Consider the following 26870-nt stretch of genomic DNA (forward strand, 5'->3'; position numbering starts at 1 on the left):
CAACTCCGTTGGGAATGGTACTGCATCTGCATATTCTTCAGAGGAGGTGGTTGCACGGGACCAAGGTCGAATCTCTCCCATTCCAGTGGCCCCGGTAGTTTCACCTTCCTCAGATATGCCAGCAAGGATTCCATTCGCTAGCCCCGTTATTGCCAAAATTCCCGCATCAACGGCTAAAGTTCGGCCCTGGAGTTGCTGCCAACTTTGATTACTTGATTCATGTTGCCCCGTCCATGTGGCGACTTCGGCATAATCCCAACTCATCAAGTCGCAATGGGTGGTCTCCCAATCCTGGGTATTCTCGGTACCTCTGGGATCCCATTCCTCCAGTTGCTCGGATTCTTTATTCCACATGTACCATGGCTGGTTGCTGGCCCGCACATCGATCGGCGTTTGGGATTGCTTGGGAAGCTCCCAAATGATGCTAGGTCCTTCCTCTATTGACGAACCGACCGACCATCTCACGTCAATGAGCGACCTGGAAAACACCGTGCTTGCTCTCCTCTCCCTTGTTTCTCTAGGCCTGGAGCCCCACTGCCTTGGTGTAGGAAGAGATATCAGGGGTTCCGCCTCCGCCCGTGGTCGAGCTCCCAAGCCCCTCTGGACATCCTGGGTGCCAGCTCTGTTGGGTGCGAGGGGATACACTGTAGCAAGACTTGACTCCGTTCCCCCTGGAACGGGTTGAACTGTTGTAGTAAGTTCCACTCCTCCCGTGTTGGAGACATATGGATCAAACAAAGGGTCCCTGTCGTGTGCGGCCTTGGTATCCGTCTCCTCCGGCCAAGGCATTGGAACAGATGTGATTTCATAACAAAATGTCAGACTGTGGCTTGAACAAAAGTTGCAATCCAGACTACCCCTTGCAATGAGACAAAAGTCCATCGATTTCAAAAGGCTTTACTGAAGATAAACAGCCATTATACGTCCACACTCCAAGATACAAGGATCATGGCTGAGCTAGAAATTGTTACGAATGACAGGCAAAAGCAAAGGTACAGAATAGCAGTTCCCTGCGGGCCCCATCCTCCCCCTCAGTTCTCAAAACAATCAGCCCGAGGGTGAGAAAGTGAAAGTTTCCCAAGGGTGTCTGAAAGGCAGATATATGTAGACATAACATTCCTCTTCTCTCTGTGAGCTTCCAGTGGAAGGATTGCCACCTGCAAAGAAAACACTTAATATACAGACAGGATCAAAATGGAGTTTCTTTGGTTTAAACACAGTCAGAACCTGACACCTGCCTTGCCGGAAAGGATGGGAGGGAAAGGACCTGTCATGTGGGGGGTGAGTGGGAAGACCCCCCAACCTCCAGGCCAAAGAGGAGTGTGCTGGTATTCCTGGAGTGGGTGGGAGAGGACCTGTCATCATGAGGAGGGGAGGGAGAAGATCCCCCAGCCACCACGGGTCCTCACCCGAGGGTCCCACTGAGGAAAAGGGCAGCAGCGGCGGCAGCCAACAGCTCACACCTTCCTGCCTTGCCAGAAAAGATGGAAGGGAGAGGACCTGTCATCATGGGCAGGGGGAATATCCCTCAGCATCCGCGGGTCCTCACCCGAGGGTCCCACTGAGGAACAGTGCGGCGGCAGCAGCCAACAGTACACACCTTCCTGCCTTGCCAGAAAAGATGGAAGGGAGAGGACCTGTCATCATGAGGAGGGGGAATATCCCTCAGCATCCGCGGGTCCTCACCCGAGGGTCCCACTGAGGAATAGTGCGGTGGCAGCAGCCAGCAGCTCACACCTTCCTGTTGGGAGGGAGAGGACCTGTCATGTGGGGGGTAAGTGGGAAGATCCCCCCCCACAACCTCCAGGCCAAAGAGGAGCGCGCTGGTATTCCCGGTGTGGAGGGGCAGGGAATCTCTATCTGTCTCTACATACAGTTATCCAACCATATACTATTCTCTAACTGTTAATAATCATTCCGTAGTGTTTGTGCATACATTCTAGTGTCTTTTTCGTTATACTGATACATTCTGGAGTATTTCTCTCTTTCTCTGTTTTTGATTTTCAATCCTTTTCTCCATGGATGTGGCGTGTTCTGTTCGATTCTATATCTCCTTGATGCATTCGCATTCTATTTCTACTTCTAGAATGGTTGATATCTGTGTGCCCCTTTCTATCTGTTTCTCTGTTTCTCCCTCTCACTGTCTATTTGCAACTTTGTATCTCTCTGTCTCTTCCTATGTGATTCCACCACTATTTTTCTGAATCTATCTCTTTCTATGGATATATCTGTCCTTTATTATTTTTTCCATCTCTAGCTGTCTTTTTCTCTCTTTCCATAACTATGTTGTTTTCTATTTTCCTTTCTCTATCATCATCCATATGTAGGCTTGTGTGTCCATCTTTTCCCAATGGTTTTCTTGTTATTTTTCAACACATCTTTCTATCTGTCTCTCTGTCTTGTTCTGTCCGACATGAGGAGGGGGAGGGGGAAGATCCCCCAGCAGCTGTGGGGGTCCCACTGAGGAGTAATATGGTGGCAGCCAACAGTACCCACCTTCCTGCCTTGATGGAAAGGACGGGAGTTGCGGGACACATTCCCACCCAGCTGAAAGGGAACCCATCAGTCCCGTTGATAGGGGTGCTGCCACATTGTCAACTGACTGTATCCGTACACAATACAATTGGCTGCGTGAGCACAACTGAGCTGTGTAAACAAGGAGGGAGCAGTAACAGGATAATCCTTTATGAAACATTGGCTGACCTGATCCGCCGTCCTGCCTTTGCAGAAAGTAGGGGATGGGCAGGACAGGAGGCATTGTTTGGATGGGTCAGAGTGGTTCCTGAGAGGGGGAGACAGAAATGCGACAGCAGCAGCAGCTGTTGATATCTAAGTGTCAAAAGCCAGTGTGCAGAGGCTTTAGATCAGAACGATCAGTATGACAGATAGACACATCAGGTGACAAAGAGACAGATGGTTAAGTCAAGAGTCAGGAGACCATGAAGTGAATGACTCAGCTAAACTCATGCATGCATCTGATTGGGTGTCTACATGTATAAATAGCTACTATGTACAGTATGGTTGGGGCTTCTTTCGAGTCCAGGTGTACGTGAAGCACTTTGTCTCTCTGGACTGTAACCTGTATATATTGCTCTTTATCCACCTGTAAATAAATTGTATTATACACCTTTACCAAACAAACAAGGTGTGGACTCTTTGTGGATCCTCCTACAGCTGGTGCAGTCACGCTGAATACACACTATTCAACAGGGTTATGGGCCCAGATAGACTGTGCCAAGCTGAGGAGGCTCTACTGAAGTAGAGACAAAGCAGAGTCGGTGGTGGATGTTGGCACCTGACGGTCGCGGTCCCTCGGAGGAGGAATTATTGGCAGTGGAAAGTGTCAGTGACCAGGAGGAGGAGGAGGAGGAGGAGGCAAACGAGCTCCCTCAGACCGGTGCAGAAGCAAGTATGGCACAGAGTACGGTCGTGTTGGTGGAGAAGCTGACCTCCGTGAATTACTCCACTTGGTCGTTATGTATGGAGCATTTTCTAAAGAGAGAGGGGCTGTGGAAAAGTGTCAGCAATCCCCCAGCAGACCCCAATGATGCGGAAAAGAGTGCAGATGAGCGTGCTTTAGCTCATATCATGCTGGCTGTGGGGGATGACCAATTGCTTCACATCAGGGACTCAGCTACCAGTTCAAAGGCCTGGGAAGATTTGAAGCTGATCCATGCCAGAACATCTGCAGGGTCATTAATTATGCTGACACGTCGCCTCTACAGACTTGCTCTCAAGCCAGGGGAGAGCATGCAGAAGCATATAAACAGTCTGACAGAATGTTTCCAGCAACTGGCTGCTCGTGGAAAGCCCAAGGAAGACTCTGATAGGGCATACATTCTGTTATCAAGTGTGCCTGATGTATATTTTCCTCTTATTGCAAGCCTTGAGAGCCTGGAGCCAGATAAACTCACTTATTCCTATGTTGCATCTCGTCTTCTTGAGGAAGAAGCTTGTGTTTCAACATACGAAGGCTGGCATTCAAGGACGGAGCAACGAGCAGATGGAGGGGCCCATCGAGGGGTTTCTGCCACTGACGGCGGAGGAGTTGCCAGCAAACAGCGAGAGATCACCCAGTTGTCAGCAGCAGCCATGAGAAGATGTTACAGCTGCGGCTCCACTTCTCACCTTCGTCGCTTTTGCCCGGACAGGAGACGAAAACAACAGAAGCAGAAGCAAGGACGTGTACAGGAGCCTCGAATTCCGGATGAACATGCGAGGCTGGTCATTGCATCTACTGCAAATACGTGTTCCCAATGACTTTTGGATAGTGGCGCCACCGAGTCTTTCTCCCGATCGGAGGAGGTGCTGTATAATTTACAACAAAGCAACCTGCAGTCCGTGTTGTTGGCAGATGGGAGAGAATCTTCAGTGAGTGCTATGGGAACTTTACGGTTTACAGCTCTGGAGGAGGACTTTGCACCTGTGTATTGTGTTCCCTCTTTGGACCATAATCTGTTATCAGTAAGTAGGTTGACCCAAAAGGGATTTGAGGTCCAGTTTATGGGGGACAAACGTTCTATAAGCATGGCTGGCAAGGTTCTAGTGAACGGGGAGCTGAAAAACAATGTTTATATTGTAGAAAATAGGCAGGCAAAGGCTGACACGGTTACTAACAAATGTAGCCATGACAATTGTGTGCATTTATTGCACAGGCGTTTAGGGCACGCTAGCTTTGGGGTTATAAACAAAACTCTAACACTCCTGAAGGGAGAAAAGGTGTCAAGCTGCTCAGAGTTCCTAGACTGCACTGTTTGCAAAGCAGTCAAAACAAAGGCATTCCCTGTAGCTAAGAAAAGTGGCCGGGTGTCTACAAAGCCACTTGAATTAATTCACATGGATCTGATTGGTCCATTCCCCAAAAGCCATTCTCAAAATTGTTATGCCCTGTTCTAATGGATGATTTTTGCTGGTACTCATGGCTGTACGTTATGAAACACAAGTCTCGAACTTTTGATTTGTTTAAGGTTTGGGCAAAAAGGGTGCAAAAGCAGTTGGGGCTGGACATAAAGGCCATCCAGTCTGACCGGGGGGGGGGAATTCATGTCTGTAAAGTTCTCTCACTGGTGTGATCAAAATGGTGTCTTGCACAGGGTAGCAAATACAAGTGTGCCACAAGAAAATGGTCTGGCAGAAAGGCATGGTGCCATTATACAAGAAAAAATGGCTGCTATGTTAGCTGATGCTGGTTTGCCAAAAACTTACTGGGCTGAGGCAATTATATGTGCCTGTTATGTAGTAAATTGTCTGTGGTCCCGTGCTGTGAATGAAATACCTTTTAGGTTACTTTTCAACAGGGATCCTAATCTAAAGTTACTAAGCGTGTTTGGCATGACTTCTTGGGTGCCCCTTTAAGACAGCGCAGAAAAGGGGACCCAAAAGCCTCTAAGCTGATATTTGTTGGATACCAGAGTGGCATGAAGGCCTACAGGTTTACCAATGAAAACAAAAAGATATCTTATAGCCGCTCCGCCAGTGTATGTGAACATGCAAGTTGGAAAAGGCTTCACGGGTATGAGAGTGAAAGCCAGATTGTATTGCCAGTTACCGATGAATTGCCTGAAACAAGTCCAGAGGGGGACGTGAGTGTGAAGCAGGAGATTAGTTCTCCAGCCAGGCAGGTAACACAGGACACACAGAGGTCTAGTCCTCCTATACGTGTGTCCAGTTGTCCTAATAAAGGTGTCCCACCTCAAAGGTATGGTTTTGAAGCTGCAGCAAACTGTGTACTGGCTAAAGAGCCAGCTAATTATTCAGAACTTCTCACTTATGAGGGGGAAGAGAAAAAAGCTTGGCTCGAGGCCACGAAGGCCGAATATCAGTCTCTAACTGACCATGAAGTGTTTACAGTTGTACCTAAGCCAAAAAACACAAATATCATTGGCTGTGGGTGGCTGTATAAGGTAAAACGACTTCCCTCAGGTAATGTGCAGAGGAAAGCTCACTTGGTAGCCCGTGGTTTCTCTCAGGTACAATTCCAAGACTATGACCAGGTATTTTCTCCTACTGTTAGGCCTGAAGCAGTAAAGTTAGCCTTATGTAAGGCAGGGGGTCAACACAAAAACATGGATCATTTTGATGTCTGTACAGCCTACCTCCATGCTCCTATACAGGAATGTTTATACATGGGGCAAATACCAAGGTTTGAGGTGTCAAATAAACATATGGTGCTCAAACTAAACCGAGCTTTGTATGGGTTGCGTCAATCAGCACGAGCTTGGTTTCAATACCTGTCACAATCACTAAAAGCAGCAGGCTTTGAGCAGGGCAAAGGTGATGCCTGCATATTTACAAAAATGGTAGGAGGTTCAGAAGTCCAACTCCTTATTTTTGTAGATGATATATTGTGCATATATGAGACAGAAGAACAATTATGTTGGTTTAAACAAATAGCAAAAGATATTTGCAAAGTGAAACATTTGGGTCCTATCTCCAACTATTTGGGAGTGCAAGTGTCAAAAACCCAGGATGGATTTTTCCAACTGAATCAGAGAGATAAAATTACAAAGTTGCTCACAGAGTATGGATTAACTGAAGCACATGGTGTGTCCACTCCTATGACTACAGGGTATATCAGGGAGCCAGATGATTTTCCCTTGGAAGATGTACAGAGATATCAGTCATTGGTGGGCAGTCTTTTGTATCTCTCATGTTGGGGCCATCCAGATATAACACAAGCAATAAATATGCTATGCCAAAGGTGTGCTAAGCCTTTCCATAAGGATTGGATAGCAGCAAAACGCGTATTAAAATATCTTAAGGCTACTCTCAACTTCTCTTTGGTTCTAAAAGCCACTGAACCTATGCAGATCACTATGTTTTGTGATGCTAGTTGGGCAGATTGCCCTGACGGTAAATCCACTACAGGACTAGCCATATTTGTAGGAGGTGCTCTCATTGCACATAAGACATTAAAACAGTCTTTGTTAGCATATTCATCTTGTGAAGCCGAGTTCGCGGCCATGAGCCAAGGTATTTTAGAGCTGGAAGTAATACAACAGCTCATGTCTGACATGAGAATGCATTGTGCAGTACCTATTGCTGTTTATGGGGATAATACAGCAGCACAACAGTTAGCCCAAGATGGTGGAATTAAAACACGAAGTAAACACATCTTAATCAGGTATTTAAACGTAAGATGTGCTGTAGAACGATTCATAAGATTGTTAAGATGTACATCTGGTGACAATATAGCAGACATGTTTACTAAAAGTCTGTATGCTGTACCATTCGAACGATTACGTGATGCCTTAAACTGCTCTCATACTGGCTTGGAGGCGTGTTGATATCTAAGTGTCAAAAGCCAGTGTGCAGAGGCTTTAGATCAGAACGATCAGTATGACAGATAGACACATCAGGTGACAAAGACTCAGATGGTTAAGTCAAGAGTCAGGAGACCATGAAGTGAATGACTCAGCTAAACTCATGCATGCATCTGATTGGGTGTCTACATGTATAAATAGCTACTATGTACAGTATGGTTGGGGCTTCTTTCGAGTCCAGGTGTAGGCGAAGCACTTTGTCTCTCTGGACTGTAACCTGTATATATTGCTCTTTATCCACCTGTAAATAAATTGTATTATACACCTTTACCAAACAAACAAGGTGTGGACTCTTTGTGGATCCTCCTACAGCTGGTGCAGTCACGCTGAATACACAGTATTCAACAGCAGCAGCAGCTGACATCGGCCACCTTCCTGCCTTTGTGGGAAGGACATGAGTCGAGCGACCCATTCCCCCCTGCACAGAGGGCTCTGCGTTTGTGATGGATGGGGGCACCGTGCTGCTGAACTATATGTGCAACAGTTCCTGAGCTGCTGCGCAAGTGCCTAAAAGAGGCTGCCATCAGCAGCATCACCCACCTTCCAGCCTTGCCAGAAAGGATGGGAGGGAGAGGACCTGTCATGTGGGAGGTAAGTGGGAAGATCCTCCTGCAACCACCAGGCCAAAGAGGAGCATGCTTGTATTCTCAGCGTAGGAGGGAGAGGATGTGTCATTCGGACCAAGGACCTGATCCCCCAGCCACCGTGGGTCCCACCGAGGAACAGTGCAGCGGCAGCCACCTCCGGAGCCATCAGCCTTGATGTTGTAAGCAGCTCTGTCCCAGACCCCAAGGGGACAACCTCCACCAGTGCAGCCTGCCAAAGTGCTCTGCTCTCACCAGCATCACCCTCAGGGCACAGTGATCCTCCCACTGACCCCTGCTCAGAAGAGCTGGTGGCCCCCTTTCTCCCCCCAATGGATGTTTCACTGGGTGAGGAGGGAGACAGGCGTGGGTGCTGCCTCTTCAGGTGCCGAGTCAGGGCTGTCGAAGACAGGTGCTTCGTGTTTTTGCCCCTGTGCACCAGGACATCACAGGCATGGCACTGCACCACATGGGGGTCATCAGGAAGGGCCCAAAAATGCCTCCATACAGAGGCATTTTAAATTCGACCGCTAACTGTCCCAGGGGAAGGAGGATGAATGGTTACAGGCTGCGCTGCGGGGCTAGACACGGATGACGAGGGGTGGACTGCAGGAGGGGACACCACCGAGAGTTTGGGATGGGGATGGGAGGGAACTTTTATAACACACATACCATTCCTCCAGGGATCCATCTCCCACCCCTCCTCAAAATGTTGAGAGAGATACTCTCCCCCCTGCACAAAGACCTCTTCGGCCTCCATAGCCCACATAGGTGAATTGGGGGGAGTGGGAGGACTCCCTGTGGCCCCCAAGCCACACCCAAAACTGATTTCCACAACTGAACCAGGAGGACTGCCATCACACTTCACCCCACAACCACCCTTGGCAGCCAACACGAGAGGAAGACTCATTGTGCCACCAAACTAGAATTAAGGAGGACAGGAATGGAGATGAATCTGTGTGCCCTCAGCTGAGGTGCCCGGTGTCATGGCCCAGTCTGAGAGTGAGGTCTCCTCTGGAGGAGAGGAGCCTCATGTAGCCAGCCAGGACTCCTCAGGAGAAGAGGAGCCCTGTGTAGCCAGCCCTAGCCCTGATTCAGCAGAAGCCAGCAATAAGGAGCAACAGCTGCTGGCTGATCAGAGCTTGCAGCCAGCAGCTGAGACACCAGCACCCTCTAGCTCCAATACTACAGGGGAAGCTCAGCCAGGGACTTCTACAGGTGCAGCGCAGCCAAGAGCCTCCACCCCCCCCCCCAGGTTCACCCACGCCCAAGGAACGCCGCAGGCAGCGCCAGAGACTGGAACTGCAGGAGAGATGGCGCAGTGCTCACCTCTTGAGCCAACACCAGCTGCTGGAGAGTGACGATGAGCAGCATCAGGATGGAGCCCCAGCAGCTGGCTGAAAACCACGCCTGGCTATAACAGCCAGTCTGGAGGAACTGCTGGGCGTGGAAGCAATGTGTCTACTGTCTGCAACCACTCCATGTTCTGTGGACCTTGCCCATGCCTGCTTTTGGACCTGATGCTATCAGTAACTGACCTTGGACTGTGCCTGACCTTTCTCTTGGACTCTGGACTCACTCCTGGTGTTATCTTGTGCTCTGACCACCGGTTTGACCTGGCTTTAGCTATTGGAACTCCCCTCAGACTCTGGCATCAAGGTTTGGACTTGAACCACCCTGCTTGGGCTGGCCCGGCCCAGCCCATGACACCCAGTGAGCTTGGCCCCAGGGCCTGGCATCAGCCCTGGCAACAGAGGGAAGAAGGAACTAGAGCCCTAGCCCACCACTCCCACAGACCTGACCCGATCAGGCACTGATTAATAATCAATGTCAGCTCTCAGCCTAGGTGCCCACTGAACTTAGCCCCAGAGCCAGGTAGCAGCCCTGGAACCAGACGAGATAGATCCCTATCCCCCAAAGCCAAGCTGAATTAGTCTCTCTCCTCAAAGGCTAGCAAGTGGGAAGCAAGAGCTCTGACCCACTCCACTGCTCGCTGAAAGTGAAACCCAGCCTGGGAGCCCACGGCTATTTATAAGCATGGGTCCCATTGAGCAATGCAGGAGGTCTGTGTTTGGCCGTCAGAGCTGCCTATCAGGGTTTGCAGGGATGAGATTGGAGTGCCCGTGGCTACAGAACACCCCCTTCCCCCTCCCTCCCCTGGGTGTCTTCTTCCAACTTGTAACCGCTTTGCAGCTCCATGGTTGGAAGGAAGACCTGCCGATCAAGGTATACTGGGGTTCCATTTGGGTTTCCAGGGCGACAGAAGGAGCGCAGACAGAGTTCAGGCATTCCCCCGGCTCCGTTGCCAGGGGAATTGATTGCTGTCGCCTGAGTGTCTGGCTTCCCGAACCGCAGCCGAACGCACCGAAGCAGGCTTTTGCCGACTGCTGGTTCGTTGGCTGTGGCCGATAACCAACCGCCGGATCACGATCGCTCGATCACCATTTTCATGGGTTTTTGAAGTTCATAATGCAGTTCATGCCCATCTCTAATGGTAACCCACTTCATTAATTTACAAATATGGAATATTCTTTCAAAAACCCTTTTTTTATTCAGAGAGGTCTTGTACCTGCCAGTCTTTCTTTTTCTTTTGTGTCATATGCTCTATAACCTTGTACACCAAGAAATTTTGCACAGACAGGAAGTCAAAATTCGTTTTAAAAACACACACACAGCAACTACTTAATTTCCACACACCTTTGGATGAGTAATCATGTATCTCTTTAACATTCCCTGCCTGCCCTATTTACTAGGGTCATCCTCAGGAACTTACCAGACTTAACAACAAACACAGAAATACGTGTTAAATCTGACATGCTTGATGCCTACGGAAGAAGGAAGAAAATTTAGGAAGCTAGCTCCCAACCTGTTTCCTACTAAGCTGACTTGTTATATTTGGGAAAGGATTTCACTCCTCCTCTATCAAGGAAAGCACAAGTGCTTTTTAACTTCACACATGGAAATTCAGCTCTCCCTTGAGAGCTATCTTATAAAAAGAAGTATGTCAAAGGTTTTGGTGGGCATGTTAGAAGACAGGACTCCCTAACAATTAGGCATGAATCAGGTAACAGTACTAGCTGTTTGGAACTGTTTACCTACTATCCCTGTAAGCTTCTCAGGTAAGATTAGTGAGTCACTTCAGGGTTGAGCAGGATTTTTGTTACTCTTTCATGCTGACCATGAAACAGGGGCTGTTTCCACACTACTCACCTTCATCCAGAACGCTGCGGAACATCGCAAAAAAACCACGGAAGATAGCATCTTCTCATGCGAGTTTTGCATGATTTCGCACAAAACTCACACGAGAAGACGGTATCTTCCTCTTTTTTTCCACGATGTTCCACAGCATTCCAGATGAAGTTAAGTAGTGTGTAAACGGCCCGGGTTTTTTTTTTGACTGCTTCACTTAGCCACTTTTTTCAGCGCGGTGGTATCTTTCTTATGTCCCGATTTCTCATTTATATTTTTAACTGTATAGAGCAAGCATGAAGGTTTAATTAAATGGTGTAATTAAGGGTGTCATAAACACTCTTCATGGAAGTATAAATTATTAATATAGACACCCAGTCAAATCTTTCTTCTGCCCATTCTCATTGGTAAAATGTTCTTATGTACTGCACTTCTCCTTATTTTATTTCTTGATATCCCTGGAAGGTGTGGCTGTCTTGGAAAAGAAAGGAAGACAAACTGATCCAACACTTACTTAGGTATGCCAAAAACACATTGATATTAAAAACAAATTAATGCAATTGTGCTCTGGATTGTGATCCTTGAGTACAGATGCCTCAATTGTCACAAAACATGGAAGGAAAATATGAAACAGTATATTCATCAAAAAGCTCATGTGGGGTTTTTATGAACTGCGAAAGTTCTACTCATTTCTCTGCTGTTGCAGAGTCACAGAAGATACTGCCAGAGAGCTGCTGCATTGTTTTCTAGAAATGGATGCATATGTAACCAAAAGCCACTTGCAGGGTTGCTGAATTTCGTCCTTTTGACTCTGTCTTTCAATGGAACCTATAAATTAATTAGAAATTTTTAATCCAAACCACACCATCTACATTAGATCCATAGAATGCAATAACTGGCAACCCAGACTTATGGTGGCCAGCAAAACTCTGCTGTTACAGCAGGCCTAGCAGCTAATCAGCTTCCATTCTGAACTGGGCTATAGGCCTTGACACTCTAAAGTCATGCTTATAAAAATAATAATCCTGTTAGGTGGTTGCAATGATGCACTGGGGTGCAAGGCATTTGAACTTAAACAGGAATACACTTAAACACTTGGAACTGCTTATACTGAATCAGACCATTGAGCATGAAGGACAGTATTGCCTTTTTAGACTGGCAGTGGTTCTCCAGAGTCTCATACAAAGGTCATGTACATCACCTGATGTAAATCTGGTATATTCTATATATTCTGTTTCAGGTAGGTACCCATGCAGTAGAACAGGGGGATTTGAGTCCAGTGGTACCTTAGAAACTAACAACTTTTTTTTAAAAAAGCCTTCCTGTATAAGAAAATAGCAGGTTATGAACAAGGTGAGCGTTACCTCCAGTGGGCTAGTTTTTTATACGTTGGATTTTTTTTTATCATGGGTGTCCCTTTCTTGGGACAAGAAGTAATCCAGTCCAGGAAAAGGTGCTTTATGGGATTTTGATGCATACATATTTTCCATCCTCCATCTAGCTTCTGCTATACCCCCTCTCCAGCTACATCTGACTTACAAGAAACCACACAGAATACATCTATACTAATGCAATTCCCAGCAGTGGAATATTTGAGCTATTCTATTGCCCAAAAAAAAAAAAAAACTACACCATGTTTTGAGACATTGCCATAGTATAATAGCTTTCAATCAAATGCATCTTTTACCTTATACAACACAGATTTATCAGGCTATACAGTAACATCTCAAAAAAGCATAAAACCCATAGCTATAGAATTTTAATGTTGTTAAAGCCTTTAATGAAAACTCCCAGAGTCTGCTATTGCCCAAAGCCGTGAAAAATGAGCCATACTCTTTTAAAATTTGGAAGCATACTTTATTCATACTGCCCAAACAATATACTTTCAGAATGCCTGAAAGCAGGACATATCCCCTGTGTTTCAGTATGAGCTGCTGTTTTGGGTACAGTTTTGCTTTCCCTTCCACCACCACACATCAGCTGCATGGTAACCGAAAGTGTGCAGGATTCACTTCATTCTTTTCTGCATGGGGGCTTTTTCGTTGGTTCTAGCCACATACTGTATCAAGTTCTCTCCAGAGTTCTGCACACACAGCAGGGTTGCCAGGTCCCTATACCCTCCTTATGGGAGATGGGGGGGGTGGACTGGCATTTTCCTTGTGCCAGCAGCATTGAGGTTTTCACACATATGCAACACATGTGCTCCAGTGCTTGCACTATGATGTCACCCTTGGAAGTGATGTTGCGCTGGCCTTGGGAGCACTCCCTTGCTCCATGCATGGCCGATTCAGCCCATTTCGGGTCCAAATAGGCCCCAAATAAAGCACAGGAATGCTCCCACTGCCACTGTGATGACATCAGTTCCAGGGATGATGACATCATGTCAATTGGGAGCACACATGCTGCATGTGCTCCTGGGTAGAGATGGGCACGAACAGAACAAAAACCAAACATGATGTTCGTTGTTCATTGCCATCCACGAACAGGGACTCACAAACATTTATGAACATGACCTGTTAATGAACATGTTCGTGGTTGGATGTTTGTGGGGGTCAGCAGCCTCTCCTCCAGCCATCATCCAAGTTTGGTCAAGATCCCTACTGCACTACTCCCAGAAACCTGATCTGAGCATGCACCAGGAAAGGTACCAATAATAAATAATAGCTTGGCCCCAGAACCCGGCAGCAGCCCTGGAACCTGAAGAGGTAGATCCCTATCCCACCACACACAAAGAAAATTCAAGTTCCAATGCACTTTCCCAGTCTCTCTATCAAAATGCCAACAGCATCTGTCTCCCTCTCTACTATCTGCAAAGACTGAAAGCCAGAGCTGGGAGCCCTCCTCCTCCCCCATGGTCTTTGCTTTCTTGTAACAAATTTGGAGCTCCAGTCTACACTTGGAAGGAAGACCTGCCTATCAAGCTAAATTGGGCTTAGATTGGGGTTTCCAGGGCAACAGCAGGAGTTCAGACAGAGTTCAGACAATCCCTGCCTGAGTTGGAATGTTTTGACTCTAAATAGCCTTGGTTTTGACTCTAAAGCCACATTAAGTTGCATGCAAATCACTGCCTTCTGGTTCATCCCATATAGTGATGTTTTATTACTACTGTAGTCACCTGAGAGAGTATCATGGAATTAATTGGCTTTTGCCATGCACAAGAAGAAATGCAGATTTGGGTACACTCTAGGCTTTTTTAGCTCCACTCTAAGTCATCTGTATCTGCACTGGATGACAACACAATGAGAGTAAGATTAATTATCATCCTATATCTGACTTTCTAGTTCTGAGAAAAAAAAATATATGACTGCACACTTGCTGTCAAGCTCTTGAGGACACACATGCCCTCTCGTTCCTCAACCAGAAAGTGAATTATTTTTCTTGTACCAAGAGCAGTTTTCTCCATTTATGCCTGCCACCATTAAAAACTCAAGGGATCAGCATATATTTTGTTTTTTAAAATGGGTAGGATTAAAGAAGTGCTGAACAACCTGTGGTACTTTGTAAAAGAAGAACATCCCAACAGTCGATATTTCAAGTGTTTTCATGTTGGAGAAAGACCCAGGAGTCCCTTCTTCCTGGGAGATCCACAATACTAATGGTTCAAGCAAGAGACAAAATGAGTTTTTCAGCCCTCAGTGATAAAATGTTTTTTTTTTCATGATTCTGAAATCTAAACAAGAAAAAAAGAAGCTGGGAATAGTTTATCGCCAAGATCAGATGGGGACATCCATAAAGTATAAGGAAGACACCTGCAACAAGAAAGAATCAGCTCCTGGAGTTCAGGGACATGAATCTGCTGTACCACTTAATGTTTTCCCTGTCAGGTCTATGGATGACAGGCTATGGCAGATAGATCCCTGTACCCTCACAGCAAACACTCTATGGTCTTGGTTGAAAAGGCTTTATTCAAGGAATAAAATCACATTCATAGATATGTCCACAGGTTGATCATAAGGTTGACAGGAATAACAAAATCTATAAAACTCTGGCTCATATAGGTCCCAAGTACTCATCCCCCCTCCCAACAGGAAAACATAACTTTTGGTGCGAATCAGTCCTGAGAACTCCCTAAATAGTTTACATGCTTTGTCTAGACAGGAGAGAGGCAATAGATTAGAAATGAAACATTATTTTTCTTCCCCCTGAGAACTAGCAGGTTCGCAAGGTAAGAGACACTGAGCTTCAAAGCACAAGAGATAAGGCACTCTGGATACAGCAGGCCTGTGAATACAAGGCAAGTTATGGCATCAGGAATATGATATCAAAGCACAGCATAGAACAATGGTTCATAGCAACACATCAGCAAAAATAATGGCATGGATGGGTGGCAGACATGACATTTCTGCCTCCCCAAAATTAGACCTCTCCCTTTTCACCCAGGTCCAGGTTTATCGGGATAATGTTTGTGAAAGCTTGAGATGAGCCTGGGAGCATTCATGTGTGTGTTCCACCCATTCTCTAAAAGAGTCATCAAAGTCCTTCCGCCTCACTAAATAATAAAGCTTGTTGTGCTTTATTTTGGAGTCTAGGATTTCTTCTACTTCATAGTGAATTTGTCCATCTATTAGTGTTGGATGAGGGGTTCTCCCCATTCTGGATGCCATTGGTCAGGTGGGGGAGCCTTTTTCAGAAGGCTGAAGTGAAATACAGGATGGATTTGTCTTAAGTTCTTGGGAAGTTCTATTTCAACCGTCACTTCATTGATGAATTTCTTAATAGGAAATGGTCCTAGGTATCTCCATCCTAACTTTTTGCTTGCTTGCTTCCCTTTTATATTTTTTGTGGAAATGTAAATAAAATCTCCTGGTTGCAGTGTCCACTGTTCAGAACGTTTTTTGTCAGCAAACTTTTTATAGTCCTTTTTTGCTTTGTTCAAAGTCTTTTGTATAATTTTCCATTGAGAAGTTAATTGAGTCCACCATTCTCCCAAATCTCCTGGTTGTTGGGAGTTAGGAGCTGTTGCAAAAGGTAAGGCTGTTCTCTCATAGCCTTGTACTATTTTAAAAGGAGAAGCTCCTGTAGAGCTGTGTATTGAATTGTTATATGCATATTCGGCAAAATGAAGAAAATCAATCCAATCATCTTGATGATAGTTAATGTAACACCTTAATAACTGTTCCAGCACTTGATTTGTGCATTCTGATTGCCTGTCACTCTCTGGATGATAGGCAGAGCTAATCCCTTGTTCAATTCCCGCAATTTTGAGAAGCTCCCGCCAGAAGTTGGCAATGAACTGTGGGCCCCTGTTGGCTATTACCTTATTAGGGAAAGAGTGCAATCTGACCACTTGTTTCATGAAAAGGCTGGCCAGTTTCTTAGCTGTAGGGATTGTGATACATGGAATAAAATGAGCTTGTTTTGAAAACAAATCCACCACTACTAAAATAACTGTATATCCTTTCGAGGGGGGAAGATCTGTGATAAAGTCCATTGAAATCACAACCCATGGTCTAGGAGGGGTCTCTAAGGGTTGCAACAGTCCAGGGGTTTTCCCCCTCCTAGATTTTCCCATTATACACACTGGGCATGAAGCTACATATTGAGACACGTTTTCTCATAGCTGGCCGCCAGAATTGTCTCTGTACTAAATGTAGGGTTTTGAGGTACCTGAAATGCCCAGCAAGCTTTGCATCATGGCACTGTTGTAATATTTCTTTTCTCAGTCTAGCTGGAATGTATAACTTGTCCATTCAGTACCAATTCCCATCTTCTCCTTGTTTCAGATCAGCTTTGGGCAATTTCCCCCTTTATCTGTTTCAGCTTTAACTATCTCTCCCCATTCAGAGAGATCATGTTTTGGGCTGTTTTGCATTTTCGCAGCTTGGTTGCATGTTGTCACTGCTCCTCCCAGTTGAGCTGGTGACTTTGGGTCAGCTGGAACAAGGGGGGAGTTTTTTAAAGTTTAAATTGTCCATGGTGAAAATGGTCACATGGCTGGTGGCCCCACCACTTAATTGGCAGACAGAGGGGAGTTTAGATTGCCCTCTGTGCTACAGCGTGGAGGGCAATCTAAACTCCTCTCTGTCTGGAGATCAGGGGATGGGGCCACCAGCCATGTGACCATTTTCAAGAGGTGTTGGAACTCCGTTCCACTGCATTCCAGCTGGAAAAAAGCCCTGGCTGTAGGTCATTAATAATGCATTGGACTGGCTTGAGTTATGGTCTGTAGTTGACCACCAATTGTGTTCTGTTGTTATTTTCTTTAGGACAGTGAGTTGTTGACTGCCTCCCCCCCCCAACAACAATTTGTTTTTAATGGAGAGTGGACTTGGTGGTTGAAAGCAGGAAGTGTAGACTACTTAACACTTTTCCTTACTGCCATATTTCCCCTCAAAATTGCCCTCTGCAAACCATTTTTCTCCCTGAGTGGGAAACACTCTAGCTGACCATGGTGGCTCTCCATAGCCTTGTCAGCTTGAAGGATCCCAGGGTAAGGTCTTGTTGATATACAAGAAATGTGAAGTAGTTCACAAATGAAATAATCACTGATTGATCAATGACTTTCTGTTACTGCAGAAATAAGCCTCAACAGAACTAGTGCTTGTTTCATGGTAGGAAAAAGGCTGAAATCAGCTTGGAATTTAAACCCTCAGGTTTGTGCTAACAATTGTTGATGTAACAACTGTTCACAGGGAGATCAGTATGAAGTGCTTAATAAATCTCTTGTTTGAGGGCTCTAGACAGCTTAGTAGAAAATAAATTCCATTGAACTCAGTGGACTTTCCTTTGGTGCAAACACTCTTAGGATAATGCTGTAAAAACTCTTGAAACTCATGTGCATCCTGAATCTTGATAATTCTGCACTCCATTCTTCCATTATAACTCTTTCATTGTATCACTGCCATGGAGAAAAACAGTAGAATTACTATGGTTGTTGGGGGTTTTCCGGGCTGTATTGCCGTGGTCTTGGCATTGTAGTTCCTGACGTTTCGCCAGCAGCTGTGGCTGGCATCTTCAGAGGTGTAGCACCAAAAGACAGAGATCTCTCAGTGTCACAGTGTGGAAAAGATGTAGGTCATTTGTATCTACTCAGGAGGGGTGGGGTTGAGCTGAGTCATTCTGTAAGAGTTTCCCAGGGTGTGGAATGCTAATGGTGGGAGGCTTCACTGTATCCTGAGGAGGTTCTTTTGCATATGGATTGGTGCTTGATGTGCTAATCTTCTCTGCAGGGCTATTGTCGGGTGTGGAGTGTTTTGTTGGCCTGGTGTTTTTCAGAACTGGAGCCCATGCTCTGTTCATTCTTAAGGTTTCTTCTTTCCTGTTGAAGTTTTGCTTATGCTTGTGAATTTCAATGGCTTCCCTGTGCAGTCTGACAAAGCAGTTGGAAGTGTTGTCCAGTATTTTGGTGTCCTGGAATAAGATACTGTGCCCTGTTTGAGTTAGGCTATGTTCAGCCACTGCTGATTTTTCAGGCTGTCCAAGTCTGCAGTGTCTTTCATGTTCTTTTATTCTTGTCTGGATGCTACGCTTTGTGGTCCCGATGTAAACTTGTCCACAGCTGCAGGGTATACGGTATACTCCTGCAGAGGTGAGGGGGTCTCTGCTGTCTTTTGCTGATCGTAGCATCTGTTGTATTTTTCGGGTGGGTCTGAATACTGCTTGAAGGTTATGCTTTTTCATAAGCTTTCCCATCTGATCAGTAATTCCTTTGATATATGGCAAAAACACTTTTCCTGTAGGTGACTGTTTTTCCTTGGTTGTTTGATTCATCCTGGGTTTGATTGCTCTTCGGATTTCATTTCTGGAGTAGCCATTTGCCTGAAGTGCGTGGTTTAGATGATTAATTTCCTCATTGAGAAAATGCGGCTCACATATCCGTCTTGCACGATCCACTAATGTTTTCATTATACCTCTTTTCTGTCGGGGGTGGTGATTGGAGTTTTTGTGTAAGTACCGATCAGTGTGAGTTGGTTTCCTGTAGACCTTGTGACCTAACTGAGAGTTTGCTTTGCGGATGACCAAGGTATCCAGGAATGAGAGTTTTCCCTCACTTTCTTTCTCCATTGTGAATTGTATGTTCAGGTGGATGTTGTTGAGATGATTCAAAAACTCCATCAATTCTTCCTCCCCATGGCTCCAAATAGAATTACTATTACACTTTTCTCAAGCCATCACCTCCACAATGACCACAATGTCAAAACAAATATGATGCAAATTCATTTCTGTGGTGGTACCATTATGCCTGTCAAGGTAGAATGAGGCAAAATTATATCAATTCAAAATTGTGAAGGCTGTGGTGACACTGTCACCATGAAATTGCATCAAAATGAATTACCCAGTCAATGAAAAAGGAGACATGTCCCAAGTGATGCTGGAATCATAGCTTCCTTCAAACTATACAATACTGCTGACCTCAAACTGTCTCCTCAGAGTCATTTAAAACACTGAGAAGAATAAAAACTTTGCTGTTGGTTTGAATTACTTCTCAGGCTGCCTGCACAATATTTCTTTTCAACATGCAAACAGTTTTAAGATTCAGGACAAAAATTAATTGCCCATATATGCTGATGGTGTCTTAACTGGAGGTGACAGACCAAAAAAAAAAAAGCCTTCAGTTTTTGTGGATGTTTCACTGAAAATGTCAAATCATTACGCATCAGCAATAAAAACACAGTAAATACCATGCCAGAGATCTTCAGGAAATGGACTGAGAATAAAACTATCAGTAAAGCCTCTGCACAAGTCTGTGGTGTGGCCACAACTGGAATACTGTGTACAATCCTAGTCACCACATTTCAAAAGGATACTCTCTGCCATAAGACTTAATGATGGCAACTACATCAGATAGATTTAAAAGGGGAAACAACCAAGGAGTGAACTACAATAAGTGAAGGAGTAAATAGCAATAAACATGAATATAACATGACTTGGGTATTTGTATTTTCATTCTAATATATGACGTGGGCATTTGTATTCTCATTTTGTATTCATTTTTATGTAGAATTATATGGAAGTATATACTATGAGCATACTTTGTAATACATAGGTAATGAATATGCATATTGAGGAGATTTTTGTAACACTTTATAATATATAGAATTAAATTTTGTAACATTGTTGTTACCATTGCTTTTTTACTTTTGCTTTTTACCAGGATTTAAAAGGGGGGCAGACAGATTTATGAATGTTATGTCTATAATTGCTTATTAGCCATGATAGCCAAATAGAAGCTCTGATTGTCAGGTGCTAGGGAGCAGCAAACAGGTGAAGAATGTTGTCTGCAGGCCCTTTCCTTTGGGCTACCTTGTGACATCTGACTGGCCACGGTTGGAAAAAGGGTGCCAGACTAGATGAACCACTGTTCTGATCTGATTAAGCCATGATTACTCATATGCTCTTAAGTTTTTGCAGTCATATATACTAATGTAATACTTGAACTCTGCAATCCTGAGAAAACTGTCGGTGGGCTATTTCACAAAATACTCAGCAGCAAATCCGGGGTTCACTTGACAGAGACCCACGGTATCATCCAAACACATATTCTTAACTACGCAAGGGGTTTTAGGATAAAGCAAGCATCTTTTCCCCTGGGACCAGCTTGTAGTTGTCTTGGACTCTTGGTAGATTATCTTTTGCTTATCTAGAACACAGAGCTTTGGGAGTCCAATGAGAGTTTGAAAATCACTCTATATCAGGATTGCCTTCCTAAAGTCAGTAAAGAGGAAGTCTGCTTGCATGTTTCAGGCCTTGGGAAAAAAATATGTCTTGAAAGTTAAGACCAAGGTGCTACTAAACCTGAATCTTGCTCTTCTACAACAAACCAACATAGCTACCCACTTGAAACTATATTTATTCATTTATTACTGTTTTATTTTATAAACTATATTTTATAAACTATATAAACTATATTTATTCATTTATTACTGTTTCAATATTTTAAAATATTCATATTTTATTTATTTATTTGCTTGTTTATTTATTTATACTCTGCCTTTCTTGCTGAGACTCAAGACAGATTACACAATATGAAACAATGCAATTAGACACTGTAAGACATTTGGTAAACAATCCAATTGATTAAGATTACAGAAGAAAACACTGCAAACAAACAGTCATCTAAGTCAAGGTATACTATATACAATGTAGAAAGTGGAACCACAAAGGTATGAAACAATGTAGTAAAGGCAAGACAATATCTACAATAATGGTTGCAGTGGACTGCAATAATACTCTGGTATAAAAGTGCCCTCCTGAACTTTTCTACTCTACTACATTTCTAATCCCTTCATAAAAATGCCTTCCTGAACTGTTTTGTTTTGCACATTCTGATATCGGAAACCAGCATAACATGGATCAGAACATAAGAAAAATTATCTCCATCTTCTCATCCAATAAAGACACACTAAGTATAAAGTTGGGATGCAATAAAGATGTTCTTGCAATCTTCCTGAGTAACACCTCATAATTAGGGGCAATCATTCCACAGCAACATCTTTAAGGAAATCCACTTCTGATTGGGAAAAGCTTTTAATTTAATCTTGAGTAGAGTTGGGCAAAGATCAGAAAACAGACCATAATTTTACACAGACAGGGCCAGTTCAGCATTTGCAAGCCAGCGGGTCACGAGACGTGCCTTTTTTCATGGAGGAAACAAACTTTGGCCAGTCCGTTGGTCCATGAAACCAGACATCCTGGTGCCAAGCAATCAATTCCCTAGGCAATGTAGGAGCTGTCTGCAGACCTTCTGCTGCCCTTGAAACACACCAATATTAGCCCTGAAAACTTTGATAGGCAGTTCTGGCTGCCAATCAGAGAGCCCCCATTATTCTCTATGTTAGTGTTTAGTATTTAAGACACAGTGCAGAGCCATGGTTTCACTTTCCAGCCCACAGTTACCGAGCAAGGAACTGCTTGCTGTGAGAGGTTTTTTTACATTGTGGATCATGAGAGGGAGGCTTGTGCTGTAGGAAGGCTCTGGGTGGGAGCAAGCTTATTGGGTTTCCTTGGCTGAGGGCTCACTCTTCTGTTTAATAGTTTTTTCTTTCTGTTCTTATTCATTTGTGGGGTGGTGGGCTAGACTAGGATTTTTTTAAAAAAAATTTTTTTACAGACCTTTCCACTTAAAAACTTCATTCCTGTACAGTACAAAATTGTAAGGTTATAAAATTGTAAAGTTATAATTTTAATAGTTACATAAGAAACATTCAGAACAGTATAACTTTATAAACATTCTAACTCTTTAAGGGTTCTGTCCCACCCCAGTTTCAGGGCTGCAGTCAAGCTCTGACTGGGACCAAGCTTGTTGGGTTTCCTTGGCTTAGGGCTCACTTTTCTTCTGTCTCATTTCCCCCCTTTCAGTTCTTACTTGTGGTGTTGGGATAGGGCTCTGCACGAACCTAGTCTCAGGGCTGCAGTCAGGCTCTGACTGGGACCAAGCTTGTTGGGTTTCCTAGACTGAGGCTCTTCTTATAGAACCATGAGGGTTGGAATGAGGAGGAAGAGTGGTCGTGGAGAGAAGAAGTGCCAAGGTTGTCCTAGTTGCCCATTGCCATCAGTGCCCAGAACTAGCCTTAACGGGGACTGGGAGGTCTCAGAGGCAGAGCCTCTTCCTACGGATCCACTTTTGGGGATCGAGGAAGAGACTGGAGAGCTGTTAACATTGCCAGAGGAAGAGCAACTGCTAAAACTTTTTGAGGAGGAGGTATCTCAAGAGGATGCCTCGGGAGGGTCTTGAAGTAATATCCAGCTCCTCCATATTCCAACCTCTTGGGGCTGCCCCTGCTTGAAGTCCATCCTCCCAGCCCAACCCCTCACTTCAGAAGTTATGGCTCTGTCCTCCTCCCAACCCACCAACTCCAGGTCACTATTTCAGTCCCATACTTCCTAACCCTCTCCAATGACCCCTGTTCAGTGTGTTGCCTGGCCTGCAATGTCCTGGTGCATAAGGGCTCAGAACCCAATTACCTGTCATCCAGTGTTCTCTGCAGCCATCTGCAGAGGCATTACCCAAGCATGTTGCCTCAATGAGAACCATCTGGCAGGGGGGAGGGCCAAGAAGGTTTCTGAACAGGGAGAAGAGGAGGGGAACAGGAGTCTACCAGGAGGAAGAAGAAAACACACACTGAGAGTGCTGTGGATGGGAGTGGACACTCCCTGCACCTGGAGGAGGGAGGGTTGTGCTCCACTTTTTAGAAGGATGCCTCCCCATGCCTGAGGGGAGGAAACTTGTGCTCCCATATAAGGGGAGCCCAAGTCTCCTTCCCCCAGATGTCCTTCCGAATAGAGAAGCACAAGTCTCCTTCCTCCAGGCATGGGGAAGGCACCCTTCCGGGCCCGCTAGGAGTGGGCGGCCAAAGATGAAACTCACCTCACCAACATGGTGTGACTACCCCACAGTCACGGGGGGGGGGGGGTTTAGCAGCCACCACACACCCCACTAAAGGAACCTGTAACCCTCAGGGGAAGGAAGGGTGGAGGACCCCGACCACCTCCCAGGCATGTAAAGAGGGGGTGGCCACTGAAGAAATCCACCTCTCCAATGCAGCAGCTGCCTCCCAGAAAGGAGGGTGTTGGGGGCTACCCCACCTCCCACTACAGGAGCCTGTTGCCCCCGGGTGAAGGAAGGACAGTGGGACCATGACCACCTCCTGAACCCTCAAGGAGGGGTGGTCACCAATGAAACCCACTTCACCCTGGTGGCTGCCCCCATGACTGCAGCTCATAGCCCATGGGGGAAGTAAGAGAGGCAGGCGGCACTTGAGGGCCTCCTGGTCATGTGAAAAAGGAGTGACCACTGTCTGAAGAACCCATCTGCTCCAAGTGGCCACCTCCTAGGCACTGGGAGAGGAGTGGTGCCCCCCCCCGGAGCCTGTTGCCCCTATGCAGCCAACCATCAAGGTTATGACCAAGGACCAGTAGGCATCTTGCAGGGTTGGGATGGGAAGGGTGACTGAATTGATCTAGTGTTTATCTGGTTGCAATGCACAGGTTGCTCTCCCTCTTGAAAGTCTTTTAAGGGCCTCTTGCTCCTAGAGACAGCCACCACCCCCACCAGTGCAGCCTCTGTTCCTCCTCGCAGAGGTCCAACTTCCTCCATTGGTGGAGCTCCTCATTATGGAGTGCAATCCCAACTTGCAATGGAGACCAGCCGGGCTGTCCACATCTGCCTCCTCCCAGTTTTGGCCTGTCCCCAACAAAATCCTCACTTTCACCCTCCTTTCCATGTGTATCTCCTCAAGATGTCTTCCCCCTGTCCTCCTGTCTTTTAGTCTCCCCATGCCCAGGTCTGCCTCCTCGTGATGATTGTTCTCTCTCTCAGAGTCAGCAGTTCCAGCCTCCCCTCGGGCAGCCCAATGGGGAGATTTCTATTCCCCCAAGGTAACTCTCCTTGCCCCCAGGATTGCCTCTGTCCTGTCTTGTACAGGGATATTCCTGTCTCTCCAATGAAATCCATTATCTCCTCACAAATTTAACCTCCTCTTATAGATTGTCACTGTCCTTGTGTCCTTTAAATGAATATTCCTCCTGTTATCTCCCCCAAAATATCTCCTTGACTATCCTCTCAAAGAGTACTTCTCTCCCTCTCCATTCCAGCCCCAGAGCAGGGATACTTTCACACATGGTGGATAACGCACCTTCAATGTACTTTAGTAATAATTTGTGTCTGAATTTCCCTGTGTGAAACAGGAAAATCCCCTTGCAAAGAGTCGTTAAAATGCATTGCAAGCACATTCTTCACCGTATGTGAAAGCTGCACAGGTTTTCTGCTCCCAGGAACCATCATTCCACTCTGGGGGCTGTCATTCCGTTCTTAGAGGAAGATTCTCCCACTCCATCCCACATTTTCATTGAAACTTTTTGGTGCTGCAAGCTAATGCAAGTCAATTGGTATTTGTGGCTTCTATTCTATGTACTGGAAGTTTACTGGGAGTGGACACTTTGGGGGTCTGTAACTCAGACATCCAAGCTGCAATCTTGGCCAAACTTGGAGGGTCACTGTAGGAAAGCCTGCTGAAGACTCACTGCAAGTTTGGCATTTATGAGTGCAAAGGGGGCAGTCCCAGGGCCCCTGGAATTGACAGACCATGGACTGATGAACTGGTCCACGAACCAGGGTGGGTCCATTAGCGGCCCATGGTCCATGGTCCGTGAAAATCAATGGGCCATGGACTGACAGTCTGAGGTTTTTTTCCCCAGTCCATGCCCACCTCTAAATTTAAAGTTATCTACTTATTTAGAAGTAAAACTAAAGATTTTCTGTAGGCATCTGAGAATGTCTGGAAAACTAAGCATTTTTCCCCCAGTATACTTGGGCTGAATTTCAAACCTGCAACAAAGAAGCCTGACACAATAATAAAAAAATCATGTCACCCTAAACACCACAGGGCATTTTCTTCAGTTCATTGGATCAATAACTTGGCATCTTTTTCTCAATGCATACTTTCATGTCTTTGGGCCACAGACAACAACCACCTCTCTGAGTCATTGCATTGGGGTGGAGGTCTGTGCTTTTTCCCCGGTCCATGCCCACCTCTAATTTCGAGTCATCTACTTATTTAGAAGCAAAACTAAAGATTTTCTGTAGGCATCTGAAAATGTCTGGAGAACTAAGCATTTTTTTCAGTATACCTGGGCTGAATTTCAAACCTGCAACAAAGAAGCCTGACACAATCATAAAAAATTCAAGTCAACCTAATCACCACAGGGCATTTTCTTCAGTTCATTGGATCAATAACGTGGCATCTTTTTCTCAATGCATACTTTCATGTCTTTGGGCCACAGATAACAACCACCTCTCTGAGTCATTGCATTGGAGTGGAGGAAAGATCTGAACCAAATCTGAATCTGAGTAAGCTGTCTATATATTAAGAATTTGAAAGAAACAAATTTCAGAATAGAAAATGTCCCATAAGTGGACAGTTTCATATAGATTCTGTGGCCAAATGACACCATTCACAATGAATCATATGACTGCTTGCTATATGAATATAGTTTTTCAACAGCAATGACTGGTTTTATTTATAAAGCATTGCACTTTCAAGTAATAGAGGACAGTAATGAATGTCTCTTATGAACCTGAAACATGAAAGTTGCTTCCACATGGGGACAATTTCTCATTGTTCCCTGACTTCTGCTGAGAACGCAAAGGCACTTGCAATGGTAATGGTTCTTTTGTATGCATGAGGGAGATGAGTATCTTGTTGCCCCCCTACCCACTAGCCCCATGCAACCCCACTTTGCCTCAGGGCCACTGGCAACCCTAATATAAACCCTATTGACTTGGGCTGACTGTAACATAATAAATCAGTGTAGATTATGGGAGATTCGTAGCATTCCCCCACCAGTCGAAATAAAAGGCAGACAAGTTGCTTGCATATAAAAATATGGGCCACTTTATTAATTTTAACATAAACTTGGAATTGGCAAGGGATCTAACTCGTGGTGCAGGGCAAGCCCTTGGGTTGCACCGGATCTCCTCCTTGGTGAGCCACCACTGCCCTTGGTGCACCCCCACTGTGATGTGCCTGGGCAAGCCTCCACTGCCCTGGGGGTGAGCCCTCCAAAGGATGGCTGGTACCCGGTGGCCAGGCAAGTGGTTCCCCTTTAAAGCTCTGACCCCCACTGCCATGTAGCGCATAGGGGTGGAGTTTTCCAGGAGTCCCACTGGGCAGTCTGCCCTCACAACTGGCTGCCATGAAGCCCACCAGCTGCTCCTGACAGACCCCCAATTCCCACAAGGGTATGCACCAAGGGGGTCACCATCCTGCTCAAATCCCATCCTAACCTGCCAAAGCAAGGGCCGAGCCACTGCTCAGACCCTTGCACCCCACAGGTG

This window comes from Eublepharis macularius, chromosome 2 (assembly GCF_028583425.1).
Source record: "Eublepharis macularius isolate TG4126 chromosome 2, MPM_Emac_v1.0, whole genome shotgun sequence".
Lineage (NCBI taxonomy): Eukaryota > Metazoa > Chordata > Lepidosauria > Squamata > Eublepharidae > Eublepharis > Eublepharis macularius.